The sequence below is a fragment of the Portunus trituberculatus genome, chromosome 37 (genome assembly GCF_017591435.1).
Source record: "Portunus trituberculatus isolate SZX2019 chromosome 37, ASM1759143v1, whole genome shotgun sequence".
Lineage (NCBI taxonomy): Eukaryota > Metazoa > Arthropoda > Malacostraca > Decapoda > Portunidae > Portunus > Portunus trituberculatus.
The window spans coordinates 24,747,859-24,774,712 of NC_059291.1; positions in this window are offsets into that span (position 1 = coordinate 24,747,859).

Below are 26,854 nucleotides of genomic sequence, written 5' to 3' on the forward strand. Positions count from 1 at the left end.
TAGCAACTGACCTTCTTGCACTAGATGTTCAACAACTACATTCTTAATGACCTCTTTAGTCATCTGAGACGTGATGGGAACATCAAAATGTTTAGCGATGGCTTTCCACTGGTCCTTCTTTATATTAGCACCTTTAAGTTGTTCCAGAGAAGGGTCAGCACAAAAATCTTCAACGTTAAACTGAGCGGAAGCCATATTAAATAGATGTTAAACAACAACAAAAAAATGATAAGCGAATTACTTAAGTGAGGAACTTGGCAGAGTGATAATAAAGGCAACCTTGGAAATTACCTAGATTATACTTAAGTAAACACTTATGAGTACAATCACTAATGAGGGGTAAACTAGAGAATTACGGCATTAAGAGGGATCCGGATTACTCTAGTTACGAGACTTGAGAGTGAGGAGCGAATTGTACTGAGACTTGTTATTGATAAGGAGGCGGATTAGTCTGAGAGACTAGTTAAAATGGCCGATTCTAACTAGCGAGAAAAATGATCCGCGAAGTGAGGGGATTGAGGGTTCGCATGAACATATGATGATCCCAACACTTGGATAACACTTATTACACACCTGCCTATGTGCAAAAATAGAGATAAGTGCTATCGGTGAACACGCCTTTCTACCTGGTTTCCTGCTCTACCACTGCTATGCGATACCAATGAAAGTCACGAAGCACTTTTAACCCAAAAGGAGCCACTTGATCGCACAAAGGTAAATTTAAACCACACGCAGAGTAAGTCACAGAAAAAACACATCAAAGTCACAACACCACAGAAACACAGAAAAAAAATGTAATCACAGAAAAAAAGTCACTGGAAAAATGGAACACTGAACATGGGTTATAATGGTCCTGTCACGGTCGCCAATTGTTACGTTCACCGGTTAAACGGGTAAGATTGGCATCGGGGAGCCGGTGAACAATAACAATAAAAAAAACACTGCAGGTTCAACTGGTGAGGAAATGCAAAGGGGCACTTTAAAAGCTATTTTAATAACCCATAATGAAACTGACATACACATAGATATAACATGAAACATGAAACACATACACATAGATATAACATGAAACACAGGAAAATGACATACACATATACATATAACACAGAAATAAATACAACAATAAAGAACCCAACTTAATACCTAACAATAATCCTAATCCTATATGGAGGCAATGTGGAAAAAACGGACGAGGGGAAGTGATACTTATACGGTGTCGCAGTGGTGAAGTGCTGGGTGAGGTAGATCCCACGGTAGTCCAAGAGGCGTTGTGTTCACTGGTTGAGGCCTGGACCTCGACTGACTTTCCAGAAAGCCGAGGTTGCTTTAACACTTCCGCTGGAGTCGAATGGGGCCGCGTGAATCCAACTTCAGGACAGTAGCGGGGCTTCATGAGACGGTGCCGTGGAAGGTTCATGAGACGGTGATGTGGAAGGGGAGGTGGAGAGGTGGCGAACGAGGTAGCAAGCGGAGGAGGTGATGGTAGTGGAGTATGTTACGGGCGGGCGTAACACTGCCCACAGGATGGCATGCTCACGCTGTACCCACGGGCTGCCTCCTCTGTCTGTTCAGCCAACAGGGGCCCAGTGTCTGATGACCCCCTTACGGCCCAACAAACCCACTGTCCTGCTTTTACAAGTCTTCACAGCGGTCATGTTGCCTCTGTTTCGGCTGATGTGTCTCCCCCTCGGCACGACCCGACACGCTCAGACAGCCGTCGTTTTGGAGGTGATCTTTTTCTGGCAGATGCTTACGATCGGTGTGTCCTGCTTGGGCCTCTTCGCCCTTCTTTTTCTGGGTGGCAGGATTCCAGGGCCTCGCCGTTTCCGGGGCCTGACAGGGCACGTCGCAACTCAGAGAGGCATGATAGGTTATCTACAAGCCTGGAGGAGGATGAGGGGCGTGAGTTCCCGCCTCATGGCCCTTCCATGTACCATCGTATGATGAACTACATTGACTCAGTATTTGAGGACGCAATGGGCCAGCGGTTTGACCTGGAATGCCCTGTGGCCCCGGGTACCAGCACCTCACGTACAAGAAAGGGACCCATCCTCCTTGGAAGGACACAGCCTATCAGGGTTTTCATGGAGCAAGCCGACAGTGCTTATTTGAAGGCAAATGAGAAGAAACCAACCTCAGTTGGCTATCCTTCGGGCAGGTTCGCTAAGATTTACAGTGTGGTGGGTCAGGAGGTTTATGGGAAAGCTGCCTTAGTTAATCCTAGCCTCCACGCTGCCCTGCATCCTAGTGCCAGAGAGCCTCGTGTCCTCCGTGAACACCTGGAGGTGGCCAGGATGGAGGGGGTGGTCACCAGGTCTAGAGATGCCCTTAACTACTTCTTTTGGTGCTTGGGGGCCATGCATCTTCTGGCAGCTCACAACCTCCCTGCACCCCTCTTAGACTTGGAGGAGCAGCTCGTTAAAGCTGTACGTATGGCTCCTAATGACGCTTGCAGGGACTCGACTTGCGTCATCGCCAACTTGCGGGCCTGGAGGAGGGAGGCTTACCTTTGCCGCCTCAGACCCTCCTTCTCGCAGGTCAAAAAAGGCATCCTTTGGAGGTCTTCCATTTTTTCCCCTCTCCTTTTCGATGAGGACCGACTTCAGGAGGCAATGCTGATAGAATGCTCCATGAGGCCGCATTCAAAGCTCTCGCCTGGCCACGTCCTGCCCGAGGCACGCCCTTGGTGGAGCGTGGTCCCCGACCATCTACCTCCACAGCTGTCAGGCCCTCTGCTGCTCCCGCCCACAGACCCTTCGCCACTCATGCCAGGGACTCCCGGGGATTTGGCGGCTCTCACTCTTCTCGTCTCGGTGTGCAAGAAGGGGGACGCAAGGACAAGCCCTTTCGGAAGTGACGCCCTTCATCTCCAGGGGGCAGTTGCAGGCTGTCTAGCCCGCTGCTGGGAGGAGTGGCTCAAGATAAGGGCAGAGATGTGGATCCTCGACGGTCTAAGCCCTAAGGGAAGGCTACAGGATTCCCTTCTCTGCGCCCCCGCCACTCACAACCCACTTCAAGGAACCCAGAGGCTATGCCCCAGGATTACTCAAAGGACAAGCACTTCGGTTGGAGATCCAGCAACTAAAGGCCAAGGGTGCCATAGAGAAGAACCCCCTACCCCGGGTTTTTACAGCCACATGTTTGTCGTTCCGAAGGCCTCGGGAGGTGTCCGACCCATCATCGACCTCTTCATCCTAAACAAGTACATCGTCACCACCAAGTTCAAGATGGAGACTGTCAGAACCGTCACATCTGCAATATGACAGGACGACTGGATGCTGTCTCTCAATCTGAAGGACGCCTATCTCCAGGTGCCCGTCCATCCAGACAGCAGGTGTTTCCTGCGCTTTTCCTGGGAGGGCTGCCACTTACATTTCGAGTCCTTTGCTTCGGCCTCTGTACTGCCCTACAAGTCTTCACTCGTCTCATGGCCCCTGTCTCGGCGGAGTTCCATCGTCAGGGCTTCTGCATCCTCCGATATCTGTACGATTGGTTAGTCCTAGCTTCGTCTGCAGACGAGGCTCAAAGAGCCACCACTTGTCTCATTGGCATCTGTTCAGTTCTGGGGATTCGCATAAATTGGGAGAAGTCCTCCTTGACTCCAGATTAGGAGAAGACCTTCCTCGGGATGCTGATTCACTCTCCTCCTTTGAGGGTTTTCCCGACGCAGGGGAGGATACACAATCTACAGAATACAATTCGTTCCTTCCTCAGTTGTCCGTCCCCACCTGCAAAGGACTGGTTGCGGCTTCTCGGGCACTTGTCCTCCCTCATTCATCTAGTGCCGGGATTGAGGAGGAGAATGCGCCTTGTTCAGATTCAGCTGAACCTGCAGTGGGACAGACAGTCGTTGGCAGACGACCATCTTGTACGCTGGGACCTCAACAGTCGCCGGGACCTGGAGTGGTGGCTGGAGGACCAGAACTTGGCACAGGGTCAATCCCTCCATCTAGCTCTTCTGGACATCTTTCTCTTTACGGATTCCTCAAACGAAGGGTGGGGGGCTTCTCTCCTTCAGGATTCTGTGAGTTGCCTCTGGGACATTCAAGAGAAGTCCCTCCATATCAACGTCCTGGAACTCAGGGTGATTTGCCTGGGGCTCCAACACTTTGTGGACGTGCTGCGGAATTCTGTTGTTGTGGTTTTCTCCAACAACACCATGGTGCTCGCGTACCTGAGCAAGGAGGGTACCTACTCCACTCTCCTCAACAACGAGGCTCGGGAGATCTTAGACTGGGTAGAGGCTCATTCGGTGAGAATTTTTACTCAGTTTGTACAGGGTTCCGACAACGTGGTTGCCGACTGCCTCAGCAGGCGACACCAGATTCTGTCCACGGAGTGGTCACTTCACATGGACGTGTGCCGTCAATTGTGGCGGGTATGGGGCTACCCGACTGTCGATCTCTTTGCCACACGTCTCAACTTATTGTGGTCAATGTTATGTTACCACGAAGAGGGCACAAGAGTAGCAGTGTCTTCTCAGGGGAGTTAACGAAAACACAGCTTGGGTTTTCCTTATATTAACAATACAGTTATTTACACTAAACAAGGATAGTCTTGTACACACACACAGTCCACAGCTCCCTGGCAAGCGCCCGAGGGAGCACAACGGCCAGCTCGTGTGTTAGCCAGACTCCAACTAACGTAGCACCATCTTGTCAATCTCTCGTCAGGAAAAACTCACTGACACCGGTGACCGACTCATATATTAAAGAACAGTTACAAATGCATTGGTTACAATAGTTAAAGTATTACTTAATCATAAATGAAAGAAATAAAATATATGATAGTGTTAAATATGTCTATGCTGTTATGATTACATATATATAATCCAGCAACCAGAGGTTCCCACACTGAGCCTGTGGGAACGTATACTGACTTAGCATAAGAAGTGCTTGCACATGAAAATGAAAGGATGTGCTCTTCGCTAAGATCAGCCTCGCTTCTCACGGCTGTGTGTAGAAACAAGGAAAAAAAAAAAAGAATTATATACAATTCATACCCTAACAAACTACAGAATCCCGAACTTTGTCTCTCCATTTCAGGATCCTGAAGCAATTGCCACGGATGCCTTTCTTTATAGTTGGGACAACCAAGACCTGTATGCCTTCCCTCCTTTTCCTCTCATCAGGAAGGTGCTCAACAAACTTCGGGCTTCCAGCAACACCAGTCTCATTTTGATTGTGCCGTTCTGGCACCAGAGAGAGTGGTTTCCAGACCTGTTGGAGGAGTCACGAGAGCCACCCCGATGCCTTCCGCTTCAGCGGGACTTCTTGACTCAGCCCCACTCCCACAGGTTCCACTGCGGTCTCCACGGGCTTCAGCTGACAGGGTGGAGACTGTCAAGCAATACGTGAGATACAGAGGCTTCTCCTCTAAGGTGGCAGAGTTTTTGGCACATGATAAGAGGCCTTCTACTTCTTTAAACTATCAGCACAAGTGGAAGAGGTACAGGAAATGGTGCAAGGACAACGGGCATACTGTTTCTAACCCCACGGTCCAGAAAGTTGCAGATTTTCTTGTTTATTTGCGTCAGGATTGTCATCTTTCCACCTCTGCTATTAAGGGCTACAAGGCCATGCTTAACAGCGTCCTGGCAATCAGAGGTTTGGACCTCAACAACGACCAGGTGCTGAGTCTTATTATCAGAGCCTGCTCTTCCCAACCACAGAGGTCTAGCAGGAATCTTCGACCTTCCTGGAACTTGGATGTCGTTCTTTGCTTCCTAACCAAGGCTCCCTTTGAACCTTTGCGGCTCTCGTCTACCAGAGACCTGACTAGAAAGTCTCTTTTTCTGCTTGCTCTTGCTACAGCGCAGAGGGTAGGAGAGATCCAAGCACTCTCTCACAAGACGAGCTGGCAGGGACAGGATCTGCTGGTCTCTTATCTTCATGAATTTATTGCTAAGATGAATACGGACGCCCACAGTACTCCTCGGGAGTTTTGTATTAAGAGCCTTGCCACTGTTCTGGGCTCTGAGGATGTGGAGAGACTTCTATGTCCCGTTCGGACGCTTCGTCACTACCTGCACAGGACAGCTTCACCTGCAAGACCCCGCAACCTCTTTCTTGCTGTTAAGTGTCCTTTCAGACCTATGTCCAAAGCAGCAATTTCCTTCTTCCTACGGGATACCATTAAATCAGCCCACGTTTCTTTCCCTGACTCTTCCTGCCGTGAGCTTAAGGTCCATGCCCACGACATCCGTGGCATTGCTACCTCTATGCTCATGTGGAAGAACCGTGGGGCAGTGGGAAGGATGAGGCCTTTTTTGTTTACAACCACGTGGATGGACGTTCGACTAATAGGTATTTTTTCAAGTATTAAGTCAAACTTTTGCATTCGACTATTGAAAAGTTTGACTATTTAGACATTCGAGTATTGAGTCTCCACTGTAATCTTCACAGTACCATCTGTCTCTTTACTTTGGGAAAAAATATTAAAAAAAGAAACCTGAAGAAACATATGTAGCTCTCTCAGTAATATGCTGTTGAATAAACCCTTCATGGTTGCATGAACTGCTTGTTTGTCCCGGACAGAGAAATGTGAAAGAAGAGGAACATCAGGTTTGTGAGGGAAAAACAGGAAAGGAAAACAAATCCTTAACTTGAACAGTGTTATGTATCCAAGGATCACTGGATAATTTCACCTAGAAATCAAAGCAACACTTAAACTTATTCCCTCAAAAAATTTCCTGGCTGTTAACCAAGGTAACCTACCTGAGACAGATATAGATTTAGACCTTAGTACTGGGGGATGAGCAAGACAAACACTATCAACAGGTAACTTGTTTTGCATTATAGAAATCTCATCCTTTGCCTCTCTTCTGGAAATTCCCCCTATGTTAGGGTTGTTCCTGGGGATCTCTAAACTCTTGCTGAAAAAATACAAGGATCTGCTTCAGCTTAAACCTCTTTGGATTAATATATTTCTGCATAAACTGTTGAGCCATGACAATAATGTTAGTCTCAAACAATATATCACCTATCATGTTATTATCCTTAACACTTTCCTAGAAAGACTTAAGTCTAAAGTTCCTCATCAGAGTCATGCAATTAAATAAAACATTGGCAATAACATGCAAAGGTCATCATCGACATTGTATAGACAAACATTATGGCAGAATGTTTGAATTTGGGAGTTCATGAATCTTATTAAAAGAAATGAGTGCCTCTCCCAATAAAGAAGTCTGAGCTAACTTGTTCTCCAATCTGTGACTCTTAGGGCCAAGAGAATTAATCATGATAATAATAGTACATATATGATTTATCAGAATTGCAGTATATACATACTGAAAATGTATATAGGAGATGGGGGTAGGCTTAAGAATAGTACTCTAGTCTAATGGTTTATCACTTACACCATGGTGGGGATTGCACTGTCTTGTGGCACAGACAAGGTGAGGTGTATTAGTAGCAGGTGGCATAGGCATGGGTGACACAGCAGGCTCCTCCAAAATTTCTCTGGGGCCTCTCAATGTCTAGCAGACAGCTTAAGCAGACTCAAGATGGTCAGGGCATCATTGTAGTTGGTGTAGGCAGGGCTGAGGATAACCCTGCTGGCTTCTTTTTGCATATTATCCAGCTGCTGCTGTTGAGTGGAGCTGAGAGAGGAGGACCACGCTGGAGAGGCATACATGAGTTTGGGGAGGATGAAGATGAGGTGCATCCCATTCAGTTTGTCTGCCAGCATCCCCAGGGACTTCAGTTTTCCCAGCATGTACAGCTTGTTTTTTTTTTTTTATTTATGTCCTACTCTATAGGATAGGACCTGTAGGTAACTTGAGTATTGAAAGTGCTGTTAAGCTTCGGCCTATTAGTGGCACAGGCAATTTTATTTACAGTGGTACCCATATTAGGGCCCATATCACCCCCCAAGTGCATCTTTGGTGTAACCACCTAGAAACTGGGTATCATGGTGACATGTAGGTAACTTGACTCGACAAATGACAAAGTAACATTTGATCCTGTGTGGACATCTGTCCGATCTCATGCTCACCACTCCATCCACTATGCCACTGCCGTCCATATAGGCAACTGACCTGACTGTGGTGGTGACATATGCTGCTTCCAAGTCAGCTGATTGTCTGCCATGACACTGAGAAGCTTGGCCAAACAGACCATTTTGAGGCAGTGAGAACCCACAAAGAGTTGGAGAGGAGGCATTGCTGCTGAGGAGACACAGACATGCATCATTACAATCTTGCTGTGGTTGATTGTCATCCTGTTCTCCTTGGTCCACATCTGTAGTTACTCCAATGTTGCTTGGAGTGCCAAGTAGTCCGGGTCTCTTATTGTTGATTGGCATGCCTATGATACAGTTGTCCATGTACTTTCAGCAATAGGGAGTTTTGTTGAGAGTATCATTAATCAGTAACGGGAAACACAATGGACCCATCTTGGCGTCCATGGGGACCCCACATGTCAGCTCTTTGAAAGAGGAGATGGAACCCTGATAATGGATGGCCTGTCATCTCCCTTTAAGGAAGTTGGCAAGCCATGCTATCAGGTAGGGAAGGAGATCCAGACTAATGGCCTTATTAATGACCAATTAATATGATCTACAAGATCAAAAGCTTTTCTGAAGTCCACAAAAGCAACACCTAGAGAGGTGTTTCTTTTGTCCAAGTGACTGTAAATGAATTCAAGGAAGCTGATTAGGTAGTGAGAGGTGGAGGTAGCTCTTATGTTGCCAAACTGTTTGGTGTCAAGAGAGTTTCTAATTTGTTGTAAGCCCAGTGGAACAGAAAGTCTTAACAAATGAGGCTAGGGATGGGTGTGATAACAACTAGCCTGAGGTCATTGGGTAACTGTGGACTGAGAGTTTTAGTTTTAGGGATGGGTGTGACAAATGATGTTTTCCATTCTGTGGGGCATGAGTGCTGTATCTTAAGAAAGAGATGTATTTATTATTGAAAATTGACAGGAGGAGGTAGTAGACACGTACCAAAATGATAATTTACTCCCTGTGAGGTCTAATAGCACTAGTTCAGGGACTGCTGTTAACTCTTCATTAAAGCTAGTTGTGATCTTGCTGAACGTTTCCCTTTGTGTCTCACAACTCAAGGGGGCAGTCACAGCCTACCCTCTAAAGACAACTCTCCTTCTTCACACAAAACTACATGCACTTACCACACACACAACCTTCACTTAAAATAAAAAATAAAAAATGGTGACTCTAAATCCAGCCTTGGAGTTCCCTTCTAGGGAAGGGACCAGAAATGTCCCCAGGTCGAATTACTCTCTCGTTGGTGATCCAGAAAGTCTTGACACCTCCCTCAACTTTTCTTCATTAACTTCTGCAAAATTCATGGTCTTAGATCTAATTTTCAATCTGTAGAACACCACCTCTCCTCTACTAAACCTCATGTTCTTTTCCACACCAAAACAGCTGTCTAAGGCAACTGACAGTAGCCCTTTCTCTGTTCCCTCCTACTTTATTCTCATTTTCGTTCCAAAGCTGGATGTTGTGTCCATATGCGCAACAACTCATCAACTTGCTCTCGTGCCCACGCTCTCAAATCTTCGAGTTTTCCATCATCTAGCTTAAACTCAATAGTCACTCTCTAACTAAATTTATCTGTGCTGTCTATCTCTCCCCTAACTCCTCTGACTATAGTAACTTCTTTGACTATTCAACTTCCAAACTGGAACACATTCTGTCCCTCTATCCTTTCGTTGGAGATCTCCATCCTCGGAGATTTCAATGTTCACCACCAGCCTTGGCTTTTCTCTCCCTTCATTGACCATCTTGGTGAACTAGCCTTCAACTTTACTATCCTCCATGACCTAGAGCAACTGGTGCAACACCCTACTCGTATCCCCGATCATCTTCATCTTTTTCTCACATCTAATCCTTCAGCTTATGCTGTTAGCCTATCTTCTCTGTTGGGCTCCTCTGATCACAATCTCATTTCTGTATCATGTCCTATTTCTCCACTCCCTCTTCAGGATCTCCCAAAGTCAAGGTGCCTCTGGAGTTTTACCTCTGCCAGATGGGGGAACCTGAGGAGGTATTATGCTGATTTTCCCTAGAATGATTACTGTTTCTGTGTCAGAGACCCATCTGTGTGCTGAATGCATAATGGAGGTGATAGTGTCTGGCACGGAGGCATACATTCCTCATTCTTTTTCTCAGCTTAAACCTTCTAAACCTTGGTTTAACACTGTTCTAATGCTATACATGATAGAGAGGTTGCCCAGAATAGGTACTTGAGTCTTCCATCTCCTGAATCTCATGTACTTTATAATAAATTTCTGCCCAGAATCATGCCAAGTCTGTTCTTCAACTTGCCAAACATTCCTTCATAAATAGAAAATGTCAAAATCTTTCAAACTTTAACTCCCCTCGTCACTTCTGGCATCTGGTTAAAAACATCTCTAATAACTTTACTTCTTTATCTTTCCCTTCTTTATTTCATCCTGATGGCACCACTGCCATCTCATCTGTCTCAAAAGCTGATCTCTTATTTCAAACCTTTGCTAAAAACTCCACCTTGGATGATTCTGGTCTTGTCCCTCCCTCTCCTCCTCCCTCTAACAATTTCATATCTACAATCAAACTTCTTCGTAATGATGTTTTCCATGCCCTCACTGGCCTAAACCCTCGGAAGGCTTATGGACCTGATGGGTTCCCTCCTATTGTTCTCAAAAACTGCTTCTGTGATTGCACCTTGCCTGGCCAAAACTCATTCAACTATGCCTATCGACTTGTACCTTTCCTTCTTGCTGGAAGTTTGCCTACATTCAGCCTGTTCCTAAAAAGAGGGACTGTTCTAATCCCTCACACTACCGTCCTATAGCTTTAATCTCTTGCTTGTCTAGGTTTTTTAATCTATCCTCAATAGGAAGATTCTTAAATATCTGTTACTTCACAATCTTCTTTCTGATCACCAGTATGGCTTCCTTCAAGGTTGCTCTACTGGTGATCTTCGGGCGTTCCTTACTGAATCTTGAGTCATCCTCTTTTAGAGATTTCGGTGAAACTTTTGCTGTTGCATTAGACATATCAAAGCTTTTGATAAGAGTCTGGCACAAAGCTTTGATTTCAGAATTGCCCTCCTATGGTTTTTATCCTTCTCTCTGCAACTTTATCTCAAGTTTCCTTTCTGACTGTTCTATTGCAGCTGTAGTAGATGGCCACTGTTCTTCTCCTAAATCTATAACAGTGGTGTTCCTCAGGGTTCTTTCTTATCACCCACTCTTTCTATTACAAAGGATCCTTGCAATTCGACAGGGTTAGTGCGGTTTTACATCAGTCGAATCAGCGTTTATTCAAATCGTGAAACAATTTTTCCCATAAGATACTTAAGAATTAGGGGGAAATAGGGACCATCTCCAGCCTAGACCCCCTCAAATCATCACTATAACCTCTAGAAAACACTAACTTAGACTAAATCAGTACTATTAAAGGCTTCATTTATATCTAACTTTTTTTATTAAACACATTAGGGTGTTGTACAGTACATTTTTGGAAATAAAAACACTTGCAGCGGTTTCACGGTACTTGTCCCTGTTCTTCCAAATTGTTATTACTGTTGATCTAGGGACACTTATTTGCTTTGCAATGACACTGTGAGTTATACCTGCCTCACACTTTCTTATATAAGTTCAAGCTTATCTTTGAAAGGCAGGAAATTGTGCTTCTTAGTGCTGGGGCTGGAGGTGGCTTTCCGTCGTCTTGAGTCATACGAAACAAAAATTTCAGTCCAATTAAGATTATGGATTCTAATTAACACTTTTATAATAAATTAATTTTCTTGTTAATTGGAATGATGCTATGATCTCAAATCAATAGAATCTTGATAAGTAAATGTAAATATATTTGTATACATATATTTTTGTCCTAGCGTAGCAGTGAAAAACAGTTCAGTTGTTTGTTTACATTTCTTTGGCACTGTGACATTCTAAGGCTTCTCTTCCAAGGAACAACTGGCCAAGATGAGCAGCTCTGTTGTTTATGAGTGGACAAGGCTGTCTGAAGAGTTTCTCATGGAGATCATTAAAGGCCAAAAATAGTAATGGCTTGCTGGGGTGAAGGGGCCGCCATGTTTGTTTACAGTTGACAAATGCGACAAAGGCGGAAGTGATCTTGTGTGATGACCAGCGTTGACAAAAGTTGAGTCTTCAGAAAGTTGACAGAAAAAGTTCACGGAAAAGTGCTAGTGTGGTGCCGCCTGCAACGCACAGGGTAGTGTCGGTTTACATTTTCGCCTGGCAGGTTTGCGGCGAAATTGGGGTGGCGTGCAAGATATGAATGTCAAATTGGCGAGTCAGTCGGTCGAACCTTGAGGATTGGGTATTAACTGAGTTCAAATTGGCGATAATTCAAACTGCGAATGGTCGAATCGCAAGGATCCCTTGTATTGATTAATGTCCTTCTTAACTGAACTTATTGCCCTATCCACTCCTACACTGATGATATCACCCTACATCTTTCCATGTCCTTTCAGAGATGACCAACCCTTCAGGAATTCAACAGATCACATAGGGATGCCACAGAATGCCTGACTTCTGATATCTCTTAAGATTTCTGATTGGGGCAGAGAAAACTTAGTAGTTTTTCAATGCCTCAAAAACTCATTTCCTCCATCAATCAACTTGATGCAACTTTCCAGACAACTATCCCCTCTTCTCCAGTGACACAACTGTCTCCCTCTTCCACACTGAATATCCTTGGTCTGTCCTTTACTCAAAATCTTAACTGGAAACTTCACATCTCATCTCTAGCTAAAACAGATTCTATGAAGTTAGGCATTCTGCTGCGTCTCCACCAGTTTTTCTCGCCCCCTCCAACTGCTAACTCTGTACAAGGGCCTTATGCGAGGCATTTGCTCCCCAATTTTAGCTGACGCTTTTCCACTTTTTAGACAGCCAGTACTCAAGTGGGCCTTTTTTTTTAATCTTTTCTTTTTTTTGTTTTTTGCCATTGGCTGGCCCTCTTCCCTACATTTAAAAAAAAATAAATAAAAATCCATCCTCGTATGGAGTACTCTTCGCATTTTTTGGGGGGGTTCCACTTACACAGTTTTATTAGATAGAGTGGAATCAAAGCTTTTTGTCTCATCAACTCCCCTCCTCTGACTGAAAGTCTTCAGACTTTTTCTCACTGCCGAAATGTTTCATCTCTTTCTATCTTTTATCACTATTTTCATGCTAACTGCTCTAGTGATCTTTCTAACTGTATGCCTTCCTCTTGTGGCCTCACTGCACAAGGCTTTCTGCTTCCTCTCGTCCCTATTGTGTCCAACCCTCTAATACAAGAGTTACCCACTATTCTCAATCATTCATACCTTTCACTGGTAAACTCTGGAACTCCTTACCTGCTTCTGTATTTTCATCTTCCTACAACTTAACTTATTTTAAGAGAGAGGTGTCGAGACATTTGTCCCTGAATTTTGACTAATTCTTTGAAATCTTTTAGGGAAACTGCAGCTCCAGTGCACCTTTTTTTTTTTTTTTTCTAATGTTTTGTTGCCCTTGGCAGTTCTCCCTCTTTCATAAGTGTATATATATATGAACAGACACTCAGTCTATAGCACTCCAGCTAAGACATGTATGAGTGGACAAAGCTGTCTGAAGAGTTTCTCATAGGGAGCATTAAATCCATTCTATCTCTTAGATAGAATGGAATCAATGGCTTTTTGTCTTTTCAACTCCTTTCCTCTGACTGACTGTCTTCAGCCCCTCTCCCACCAGTGTTGTTTCTCATGCTATCTTCTACTGTTATTTTCATGCCAACTGCTCTTCTGAACTTGCTAAATGCATGCTGCTCCTCCTCTTGTGGCTCTGCTGCATAGGGCTTTCTTCTTTCACCCCTATTCTGTCCACTACTCTAATGCAAATGTTAACCATTACTCTCAGTCATTCATCCCTTTCTCTGGTAAACTCTAAAACTTCCAACCTGCATCTATTTTACCATCTACCTATAACCTGAACTTAATTAACATGTTCCCCGTGTGTTGGTTCAGCAGTGTACCACATGAGATTCTGTTTTAGCACATATTGGTCCACCGGTGGCCACAAATTAAAAATCAATATCTTCATAATTAGTGTATTTTATACCACATTTGAGGCAAATATGCCTTTGGAATATTTTTTTTATCACATGGTTTTATGAGAAACTTGTATATGACTCATCCAAACTTTATTTATAAACTACAAAAAAAATTGCTGACAAAAACAAAACAAAAAATATTAAGAAATACAAAATTAACAATTTTAATTATTGTATTTGAAGAAAATAATTTCCTTCTTCACATAATAATAGCTGACACCTGGAACACATCAACCCACACCAAAATGAAATTATTTTCTTGATAATAAAGAACTTGCTTTTCACAGAATGACAGCTAACATGATTAAACATAAAATAAGTTTATTTTTCATAAGTAAAAGTAAGAAATGGTAAAGAAAAACAAAAAGATACAATATGCCATACAGAATTGAATATCATTATACTGATATAAAATATACATGAAAATGCATTATAATTAAACTTATATGAATGTGAAAATTGGTATGATTGGTGTAAGTCCTTTGAACAATACCACATGCTCATTCACTTTGGAATCTTTCAATTCTATACTAAAATTAACTAATTGGAATTTCTTGAAAAATTGCATATGATGCACATTACACTGAAATCCTTTCAATATATAATTAGCAAAATAATGCAACTTCACAAAACAATAATATTGAATACAGTTGCATACTGTATAACATTGTGCTCCTTGTAATGAAAAGATAGCATTGCTTTCATGAAACTTATGCACTGTACTTTTTCAGCTAAACATATAATACATAGGTGTGGCTTCTCTTCACACTCAGAACAGAATGTGTTTACTCTTCTGTATTTGTTTCTTACTACCTTGAATCCTTCAGGGAGAGTGATTTTTCACAGCAGCCACAACACCTTTTTCTTGTTTGTCTCTTAGGTCCATCTTTTCAGTCAGTACATGAAGACTTCTTTTTTCTGATATAACTCCAGGACTTTTTGCAGGCCTAATGTTCTCAGGTTCATCTCCAATGAGGGAACACACTAAGGCCTCTTGACTTTGCAGCTGACTCATCTTATCCCATGTGAAGTACTGACAATGAAGAACCCAAGCATTTACTATTGATAGTCCAGTAATCAGTTCAAAGACCAACTTTCTGTACCATTTCTGCTTTTTTCTCAGAGGACTGTAGTAAGACGTATACTGATCAGAGACATTCACACCTTTCTTTGCTTTGTTGTGTGCCATTACACTTTCTGGTTTGAAAACCTCTGCTTTACTTTTGGTCTTTTTGCCAGTAGGAACTAAAACATACTGTGTTCAGGCAGAGTTAAGATAGTCAGTACATTTCTTTTATCTCTCCATTTGAAAACTTTCACCCCCTTGCTGTTCTCCTGTCCTTTCATTTAATTTTTTCTTAGTTTACTTTCAATAACTTCATTGGGAAGGTATTTTCTTGAACCCTTTAGGGTTGTTCTGGCATACCAACAATTAACATATTTATAATTATGCCAATTAGTTTCTTCATTTCTTCTTTTGTAGTTGGTTTTCATGTAATAAACCTTGACCTCCTTGTCAGAGGTGCTGCATTTATTTTTTGTTCAGCATATGTTTTTGTCTAAGTAACTACTATGTTCAAAAGAGCATCAATTATGAATAATGTGTACATATCAATAGGCTCTAATTTTCCTGTGACCGAGTTTACTTGATGCAAAATGACGAGCTCTTCTTTACCACTGAAGGCATAGCTACGCTGTTTAGAAGAAACAAGCCCCCATCCCTGTACAGGTGCAAGACTACTGGCAGAATCATCATCTGTTTCTGTTTCATTTCTTCTATCAGCTTCTGTCTCTCCTCCTGCTTCATCTGTTCCATTTTCTTCTGTCTTTCTTGATTCATCACTTTCTTCACTGCTGCTTGATTGACTCACATTAGAGAGAATGAAATCTTCATCAGAATCTTCTTCAATACGACTACCATAAAATGACGAGGAATTCTTCTTCTGCACGTGAAAACGCATAAAACTGTCAACAAATTACTCTAATGAAAATAAAATCACTGTGAAGCATTTCCATAGTAAGTGTAATTAATTTTATTCATAACTAATTGGAAAAGTGTGATATAGAGAAACTTATAATTTATTTATTTAAAATCAAGTGGTACACAAGTGGCGCAAGATGCAAAAGAACAACAACAAACTCCAGTATGGTGAGTTGGGTCACTGGCAGAGCAACATGTGAGTTGTACACCGGTGGCCCACTTCGCTACAGGAGAGGAAAATATTGTTATACAGTGTGTTGGGCCACCAGTGAGACATCATTTTTATGAAAGCAAAAGAGTTGTTGGGGATGTAAAGGAGGTATATACAAGGTTTCTTCCTCATAGCTTCACTGGGACTTTCGTGAGAGCATTATGAAGGTTGCTGTGATAGAGGGGAGTCTTGATGTTGCCATAACACAGGTAATGTGTTAAGAGGGAAATTTCAAGTCTTTTATCTCATTCTTTAGGCTAACTCTTGAACCTGTTCAGGATCTAGCATCTCAGTGGGCCCTTTGGTTTGATTGTTTTTGTTGCCCTTGGCCATTGCAATAATATTTGAGTAGTTCGGCAGTCATTAGTGATTGACATCAGATAGCTTCACTGTGACGCACAATCAGTGGTTACCTCCAGCCGTTCACTGTATTAACTGACAGTATCAGACTGTCACACCATAAACACAGTTCTTGGAACTTTGTCATCTTGGCTGTTCTAACATGTTACTGTTGTGTATATAGTATTACTTTGGATTTTACTTAATCAAATCACCCTCTGCTGAGGTAAGCATTCCCATGAGATCAGCTGTTCCGTTCCACACCATCAGTCGTTGGTACGCGTCCACGCCGTTCAGACGTTCGTTCTGCCGCCTTCTGTTTCCGGCCCACGGTTTCCAGCCACGTCACCGAAGACATAGGTACATTGCCTCATGGTAATCTTTGTACATATGGCATGGGTTGGGCCTGCCATACGGCTATATGGTATGGAATGGGCCTAGCATTGTGATCTGGTATGGGTTGGGCCTGCTAGTTAGCCAAAGTTTACCCATTATGCAGGTATGATATGTGGCATGGGTTGGGCCTGCCATGGGCTATAGATTGGAGTGGGGCCTTTCATAACGCTAAGGTGGGGTTGTGCCTTCCATTGTGTCATTTGTCGATGATTATATATTGAGGCAGTGTTTGTTTACGGTGCGGCTCCCCACGTGCAGGTGCGGGAGTCATGTCTTGCTCTGGGGATAGCAACGCACTTCTGACTATGGCTTCCTGCAGTGCTTCGGCGAGGAGGAGTGTCAACAGGTTGTCCAGGGAAGGAGTGAAGAGGCGTCATTCCCGGGACAGGAGCATCAGCTCCAATGCCTCGCCTGTTGGGCAGGGAAGCAGGCACTCTGGCCGCAGGTGGAGGTTGCCCACCCACTCGCATGCCCGGTCCCCCACCAAGCACGGTACTGCGCCTGGGCCTTCTTTGCACTTTGTGTTGGATGAGTTGGCAGTCTTAGGAGGTGAGATTGCCAAGCTCAGTGCTAATCCGCCGAAGTCCGAAGAGGAGGTGAACTTTCAGGCCACTGCTTCTACAAGACAACCGTCCCCTGCTAACTTTTCTGGTTTTGTTGCTGAGAGTAGTGAGGAAGGTGAGATCACAGAAACAACCCCGAGGGGCAGTGTTTTGCTCCAGAATGCGAAAGACTTGGGTCCCCCTGACACAGTTTCTGTGGACATTAATGACCAGGTTGCGGGGATGGTCAACTTCTTGTTTGACAATGGCATGCAGGACGAGGACTACAAGGCCATATCTGAGGATGTGCTTACCACACGACCTAAGAATTGTCCTGCGCTGGCTCCTGTGGAGTGCAACCCACAGATCTTGGAAGCACTGAAAACAGATACAAGAAAAGTAGATGCTCGCCTCAAGGATGTATGTGGGGACATTCTTAAGGCAGGTACCATTCTTACTAAGTTTCTTCTGGCCTTGGATCAGGTTGCATAGCAGTCCGCTCACCCTGTCGTGGAGCGGGGGTGAATAATATTAACGGTGCCTTGGCACTTCTTGGCCATGCCAATCATAAGAATAATTTGGCGAGACGGTTTGTGATGAAGAGAAATTAACCAAAAATATTCCCACTTGTGTTCAGATAAGTTGCTGATGTCCCGCTTACTGTTTGGTGATGATGTGTCTCAGTCTACCAGGCAGATTGAGGAATCTGAAAAGCTGTGGCATAAACTAGCAGCCAAGAAAACCACCCCTGTCCCGTGGAGGTTCACAAGTGGCAGGTCCAGAGGCAGAATTCTGGGGGAGGACAACTCACAGGACCTACTCACCTAGGTTCCAGCCCTACGGACTGCTCAGGGGTGTCAGGCAACAATAGCCTCGTCCAAACCAGGAGTAAAAAATCGCCAGGGGCTGGGGTCACTTCAGGCCCCGGCGTTAGCTGAGGTTAGTAACAAATTTGAGGCAGGTAGGCTTCATAAATTTACTAATGTATGATGATAAATTACCAAAGACCCATTAATTTTGGATATGGTGCAACATTGCCATTTGGACATAAATGTTGCTGATATTGGGCATTTATTCAGTGGGGAGCTTACATACTGCTTCAATTTGGAGGAACAACATATCATTGATGAGGAAATCAATAATGTTTTGGAGCTCAAGGTGATTGAGATTACTGATAGAAAGGAGGCACAGATTATTTCACCTATTTTTCTTAGACCTAAAAAGAATGGTGGATACAGAATGGTACTCAATTTAAAACGACTAAACAGCCACATCCCTTATAAACATTTCAAAATGGAGAACTGAACAAGCCAACAGGCTCGTCAATGCAGGGGATTATTTAGCTTCAGTTGACCTCCGTCATGCATAGTATTCAGTTAGGATTGCACCAGAACAACAGGATTTATTATGTTTCAAATGGAAGGATACTATTTATAGATTTACTTGTCTCCCCAATGGTGTTGCTGAAGGCCCAAGGCTTTTCACAAAATTGATGAAACCAGTATTTGCTTATTTGAGGAAAAGTGGTTACTCTATTACAAGTTTCATTGATGACACTTTAATTTGTAATAGTTCTCAGTCAGGTTGCCTTGCCTGTATTGGGGACACAATTGATCTGTAACAGAAGCTGTGGTTTTGTATTAATTATGAGAAGTCTGTATTGACCCCCACTAGGAATATTGAGTATTTAGGCAATATTATTGACACCAATCTCTATGCTGGTTTCGCTTCCAGCCCGCAGGGTGGAGAAAATTACTGACGCTTGTACGAGACTGCTTCGGAAAAGTAGAGATAAGATTCGGGAGGTAGCTAGAGTTACTGGCCTCCTGGTTGCTGCTATTCCAGCAGTGGAGATGGGCAAGCTGTTTTATCAGCAGTTGGAAATGGAGAAAATTGCAGCGTTGCAGGTAGAAAGGGGAAATTTTGATTGGTGGATGTCCATTACGGAAGGGATGAAATCAGACCTATGCTGGTGGATTGATAACATTACTACACAGGACAGAAAAATTTTTAGACTAGGCACTGATATCCACTTGTATACTGATGCTTCTACTTGAGGTTGGGGGTGTCACCTTAACCAATGGTGTATTGGTGGTGGATGGTCCTGGGAAGAGAGATTGTTGCATATCAACGCTCTTGAACTTAAAGCTATTTTCCTAAGTCTTCAGACGTTCAAACAGGACCTAATTGGTAAACATGTTAAAGTTTTTTGTGACAACACCACTGCTATCAATTATGTGAATGAGATGGGCGGCACAAAGTCTCCAGTTTGTAATGCTCTCGCTACTGAGTAGATCTGGGATTGGTGTATTGCTCATAGTGCTTGGGTCACATGCTCACATATTCCAGGTAAGGACAACACAATTGCCGACATGCAGTCACGCACAATTAATGATAGGCATGAATGGAAGTTTAATGAAAATGTTTTTCAACTTTTATGTGGGGTGTTTGGCACACCAGTTATAGACTTGTTTGCCTCAAGACTTAATAAGCAAATTGCCTCTTTTTGTTCCTGGCACCCGGACCCAGAAGCAGGATACTTCGATGCCTTCTCGCTAAACTGGGCTGACTTTGACCTGTCCTACATGTTTCCCCCATTTTCTGTGGGCAGAAGGGGCGAGGGGATGGATGATTGTTCCCATGTGGATGTCACAGCCATGGATGGGGACTTTGCTCGGCATGTTGGTCGACCATCCGTGCCTCATTGCAATGAGGAGAGGTGTTCTCACACACCTGTCTTCCAATGCGGAGCATCTGGTCATGCGTCACACCAGACTAATGGGATGCTTGCTGTCAGGGAGCAGGTCCGAGCATGAGGAGTATCTGCAGAGGGTGCAGATATCATCATGGCCTCATGGACAGCAGGTACAGAGAAGCAGTACCGACTGCATTTCAGAAGATGGTCGCAGTTTTGTAGTAGGTGGAACATTAATTCCATTAATCCCAATGTCAGCGACATAATAAACTTCTTGTCTGATACTTTTCACAGAAATATGAGGTATGAATCGGTCAACATGGCGAGAAGTGCTATCTCTTCTTTAGGCATCATAGTGGATGGTTGCAGGGCTGGTAACCACCTCTTAGTCATCAGATTTATGAAGGGAGTATTTAACCTAAGACCACCCCTACCTAGGTATGCTGCGACTTGGGATGTCCAGCCTGTTCTAAGGCAGTTGCAATTCATGCACCCGTTGCACACGTTGTCTCTTAAGGACTTGACTCTAAAATTAGTTATGTTGATGGCACTGACACAGGCTGCGAGAGTACAGACTTTGCACTTATTGCCAATTAAGGGTTTATGCATCGAGCAGGATTTCATTAATGTGCGTGTGATAAAATTTCAAGCTTATCCCAAGGATGCAAGCTTGTGTGTGTATGGAACTTTACGGCAGTATCTTGCCAGAACACAGGAACTTAGACAAGGCATGGGGCAGGAGTCTTATAGTTTATTTCTCAGCTTCATCAAACCACACAAAGCAGTTACTAGAGACACCATTGCTCGGTGGCTCAGGAAGATGTTGGATAGGTCAGGGGTAGATACTACTAGATTTACGGCCGGCAGTGTTCGAGCGGCTGCAGCATCCGAGGCCAAGGCTATGGTGGTGCCCATTAATTGTATTATGGCAAAAGCAGGGTGGACAAGGGCAAGTACTTTTGCTAAATTTTATGATAGGCATGTGGGCACAACAGATCCATTTCAGGATGCTGTACTACAATAATGAGTTTTTTGCAAATTTTTCTATGAATACTGGAATGTTTTTTGCTGATGGAGGCAGACTGGATATATTTTGGACTCTGGAGAATTTAGGATGGATTTGTTAAAGTATTGATTGGGTAGTTGATATGTTGGGGACCAATGTCTGGGTGATACATTTGTTTTCGGGTTTAATGTAACGTTTTGTATAATGAAGGTTACTGGTTTGCACAGTTTATTTTTGTCACCCTACATTCTGGTTTGGTTACTCGGTTACAATTTACCAGGAACGACACCCACATGGCTTCAAAGCCTCATGGGAATGCTTACCTCAGCAGAGGGTGATTTGACGAAGTAAAATTATAAAGTACACGAGACTTACCTCTGGGGAGTTGAAGTGTGCTTGTAATTTTACGAAGCAAATCACCTCTGCTTGAGGGAAGCATTAACATGCCCGCCTCTTTTCCCACCCTTGTTTTTCTGTTTCCTTATGAGGAAAGTTTTATTTGTGATTTAATGTATGGAAACGTGTGGTGTATTTCATGTGGGTGTTCGTTGCTACGAAGTCTGATGGTGTGGAACGGAACAGCTGATCTCATGTTAATGCTTCCCTCAAGCAGAGGTGATTTGCTTCGTAAAATTACAAGAACACTTCAACTCCCCAGAGGTAAGTCTCGCATACTTTATAATTTTATGTCAGCTGTCGTCTCTGCTGACACGGGGCGCTCAAATGAGATATGCGGGAGCCCAACCAAACACCAGTTGCGCACGCTTGACCACACCGGACGGACGTGCTGTGGACCCGCTGGTCCATTTGGTGCTTTTTCTTTCAGCAGGCCACATTACTTGTTACGTAGGTACAGTGCCTACTATCCGTTATCTGTTTAAGGGCGGTTAGTGCCTTACAAGATGGCTTTTTGTTGGCGGGGGGCTATATACAAGCTTACAGCTTTGTTTTGATCTCCCTTTGACGACAAGGTTGTGTGATGGAGTCTCCCGGCTCCAGTGATGATGGGGCTGGTGCCCCTGTTGGACCCTCCCTGGCCAATTGTGCGCCCAGTGCCCATGATTTGGACCACAGCGGCAAGGGCAGTGACTCTTCCAGGAGTCATCATGCCGGGGATCGGGCGAGGAAGCGCCAGTCACGTTCGGTTCACGGTTCCGACGTGTTTGCCTCTGCCCCCTGCCCCCCGCCCGCTTCAACTCTACCTTCAGCCCCCCCACCCGGGCAGTGGAATGCTGTTTTAGACGCCCTGGCTGAGATGAGGTCTGAAATTGACCATCTCAAGAGGGACCGTGGGAGCCTTCCCCTGGTTTCACCTAATCCTGTGAATGCGGGGGCCTCCTCCACTGCCCGCACCACCAGGATTAATGAGGGTGCTGGGCCTTCTCATGGGCAGGCTTGCTCGCCATCCCCTCCTTCCTTCTCGGGATTCCCTGCAGACAGCAGTGATGATGATTTCGTTGGTGAGCCCTCCACTACTGTGAGTCCCCTTCTTCGGGCCTTCAAGTATTTGGGCCGACGGACGTGTTTTTGGCCGAAGTGGACAGTAAGGTGGCTGATATGATAAATTTTATGTTTGATAAGGGCATTCGAGAGGACGACTATAAAGCCTTATGTGAGGATGACTGTGTTTTGAGACCTGCTAACTGCCCTGCCCTCTCTGCAGTGGACTGCAACCCTCAAGTGTTGGAGGCACTAAGGCCAGTGGCCAGGAGAGTGGATTTTCGGCTGAGGGAGGTGAACAAGGACATTTTGAGGGCTGCTTCTATAATTACCAAATCTTTAGTGAAATTAGACAAAGTGGCCCGTGATGACCAGCACCATGTGATAGCACAGGAAACAAACTTGATAAATGGTGCACTGGCCTTGTTAGGTCATGCCAATGTTAGGAACAACCTCAATAGGAGGTTTGTGATGAAGCGTGAATTGAATCCCAAGTTTTCTCACCTCTGCACAGAAAAAGTTCCCATGTCCAGATTCTTGTTTGGTGATGATATCTCCAAAAGTGTAAAACAGATTGAAGAATCGCAAAGTTACGGTCCACCATCACAGCCAAGAGGCAAGTTTTCCCGTGGCGTCTTCCTGGCAGAAATAGAGGTTTCTCGTCTAGGTTCCAGCCCTACGGGTTTAAGAGGTCGGCCTTCAAGTCTGGTCAGAGATCGTCCCAGGCTCCACGCTACCCAGACCCAAAAAACGCCAGGGGCCGGGGCTACTCCAAGCCCCGGCGCTGAATCAGGCAAGTGGGTGGTAGACTTCACCACTTTGTCCATGAATGGAAGGAAATTACTTCTGATCCTTGTATATTAGATTTTGTTCAACACTGCCATTTGGATATTAATGTGGAGAATGTCAAACACTTATTTTTTCAGAAGGTTGAATACAGGTTTAATTCTTTAGAACAGGATGTTATCTCTACTGAAATTCAAAAATTACTTCTTCTCAAGGTAATTTCTGTCACTGAGTGGCAATATGGACAAATTATTTCTCCTATTTTTCTAAGGAAGAAAAAATGGTGGATATAGGATAGTTTTGAATTTAGAGAAACTTAATTTACACATTCCATATATCCACTTTAAAATGGAGGATTTTGAACTTGCGATCAAGCTCATTCATGCAGGTGACTTCTTGGCGTCAGTGGATTTAAAACATGCCTATTACTCAGTCAAGATAGCGGAGGAACAGCAAAGATTTTTCTGTTTCACATGGCAAGGGGTTATTTACCAATTCAATTGTTTGCCTAATGGGGTGTCACCAGGCCCTAGAATTTTCACAAAACTTATGAAGCCAGTTTTTTCACATTTGAGGAACAAAGGTTATACTATCACCAGTTACATAGATGATTCACTTATCTGCAACAGCTCACAAGCAGGTTGCCTCGCTTGTGTGCAGGACACTGTTTCCCTTTTCAGGAAACTGGGTTTTTGTATCAATGAGGAAAAGTCCATTCTTACTCCTACTAAGTCTATTGAATACTTAGGCAACATTATCAACACTGACACTGTGAAAATTTCTTTGCCGGAAAGAAGAGTTTCTAAAATTTGTCTTGCTTGTGAGGATCTTATGCACAAGTCGGTTGCCCAGATTAGACAGGTTGCACGGGTGATAGGTATTTTGGTCGCTGCCACCTCTGCGGTCGTTCTGGGAAAACTGCATTATAGAGTTCTTGACAGGGCCAAGATTAATGCTTTACATCACTCTCATGAGAATTTTGATGCTATGATGCCTATTTCTGAGGAGATGAAACAAGAATTACTCTGGTGGTGCAAAAATGCAGCAGTACAGGATAGGGTTATTTTCAGGCCGGCTGCAGAACTTGAATTGTTCACAGATGCTTCCAATATTGGTTGGGGTGGCAGCCTTAATCAGGTTTCTACAGGTGGTAGTTGGTCTTTGGAGGAAACTTCATTACACATCAATGCTCTTGAACTTAAAGCAATTTTATTTACTCTGCAGGCATTTCGGCAGGAAGTTAAGGGAAAACATATTAAAATTTTTTGTGACAATTCTACAGCTCTTACTTATGTGAATGAAATGGGAGGTACCAAATCTCTGCCCTGCAATGATCTTTCTATACTCATTTGGGACTGGTGTGTTGATAATGAAGTATGGATCACATGTTCACACATCCCGGGGAAAGCTAACTATGAGGCAGATGAGGCTTCTCGCACTTTCAATTCTTAGCACGAGTGGAAATTGGATGTCAATGTTTTTAGTTCTCTCTGTTCCACTTTTGGTACCCCCTCTATTGACCTGTTTGCATCTAGGCTTAACAAACAGATACCTATGTTTTGCTCATGGAAACCTGACCCTGAGGCAACTTATTTTGATGCTTTCTCTCTTAACTGGACAAATTTTACTCTTCCTTATCTTTTTCCTCCCTTTTCCTTGATTTCTAGGTGTTTGCAGAAGATGGGGGCAGAGCAGGTCAAGGGGGCACTAATACTTTTCCTCATTTATATTAACGACATGCCAGAAGGAGTGAACAGCTACATAAATCTGTTTGCAGATGATACGAAACTGTGCATTGTTATAAAGCAAAAAGAGGATTGTGAAATACTGCAAGAAGACCTAAATAAGATATGGGAATGGAGCAAAAAGTGGGAAATGGAATTCAATGTGAACAAAAGCCATGTCATGGAAATGGGAAAGAGTGAAAGACGACCCATGGGAATCTATAAGATGGGAGATGGAGTAGAACTGGAGAAAGTAAAAAAGGAAAAGGACTTAGGAGTGACGATGGAAGAAAACAATCAACCAATAAGCCGTATTGATAGAATTTTTAGAGAAACATATAATTTGCTAAGGAATATTGGAGTAGCATTTCACTACATGGACAAAGAAATGATGAAGAAATTGATAAGTACTATAATAAGACCCAGATTGGAATATGCAGGAGTAGTGTGGACCCCTCATAAAAAGAAACACACAAGGAAATTGGAGACTACAAAAAAATGGCTACAAGAATGGTTCCAGAATTTGAAGGGATGACATATGAGGAGAGACTAAAGGCTATGGATCTACCAACCCTGGAACAAAGAAGGGAGAGAGGAGACCTGATACAAGTTTTTAAATTGATCAATGGAATGGACCAAGTGGATAATGAGAAACTGATCCTGAGAGAAGAATATGACATCTGAAGCACAAGATCACATAGTAAAAAGCTGAGAAAAGGAAGATGTCTGAGAGATGTTAAAAATATAGTTTCCTGCAAAGATGTATTGAGACGTGGAACAGTTTAAATGAAGAAGTAGTGTCTGCAACGAGTGTGCATACTTTTAAAGTAAGATTCGATAAGTGTAGATGTGGAGACGGGGCCACACGAGCGTAAAGCTCAGGCCTTGTAAAACTACAACTAGGTAAATACACACAGTGGTGAGTTTGTACAAGGCAAACAGTAAACACAGCTGTAGCTCTGGATACAGTGCCAACTACTAAGCCCAACAGATCTGGTGATGTATTGCAGAGGGAGAGGTAGCTATGCTAATGATCCTAATTTATGTTAAATTACTTGTGTTGAAACCAGAAAAGTATTGGAAGGGGATGGGAATACAGATGACACTGCCGCCAGTAAACAGGGGAGCAAGACCTAGGAGTGAGATGCAAATGATAGAAACACCTTTGTGGTTATGACAGCTGGGAGGTTGGAGTTATGAAAGGGAATTTTCCACCTTTAAAGAGGAAAAGCCAGTATGCCAAGGATGATAACAGTAGAAAAAGAAATTAGGTGTCTGAGGGAGATGATTGCTGGGATATTTGAGAAGCAGGAGCAGTTGATTACAGAAAACCAAGAACTGAGAGAGAAATGTGATAGATTAGACAATACTGTTAAAATGAACAATGACAAAAAAAATGTGGATGAAATAAAAAAGGAAACAGTGTCTTTAAGGAGAAATGAAAAGAGTATAAAGTGGCACTGCAAGGGCTGAAGGAAAAGCTAGGCAGTAATGTGGGGACAGAAGGAGCGATAAGTGAAACAAAGCTGGAAGAGTGGAAGGACGTCTGGAAAAAAGAACAAGAGGATGAAAAGTGAAGTTTGCAGTGGTAGTTAAGTAACAAACATGAGAAAAAACGAAGAACAGTTATACAAGTAATTAGAGAGAAGGGAGAGACACAGTAAATAAAAAGAAATACAGTA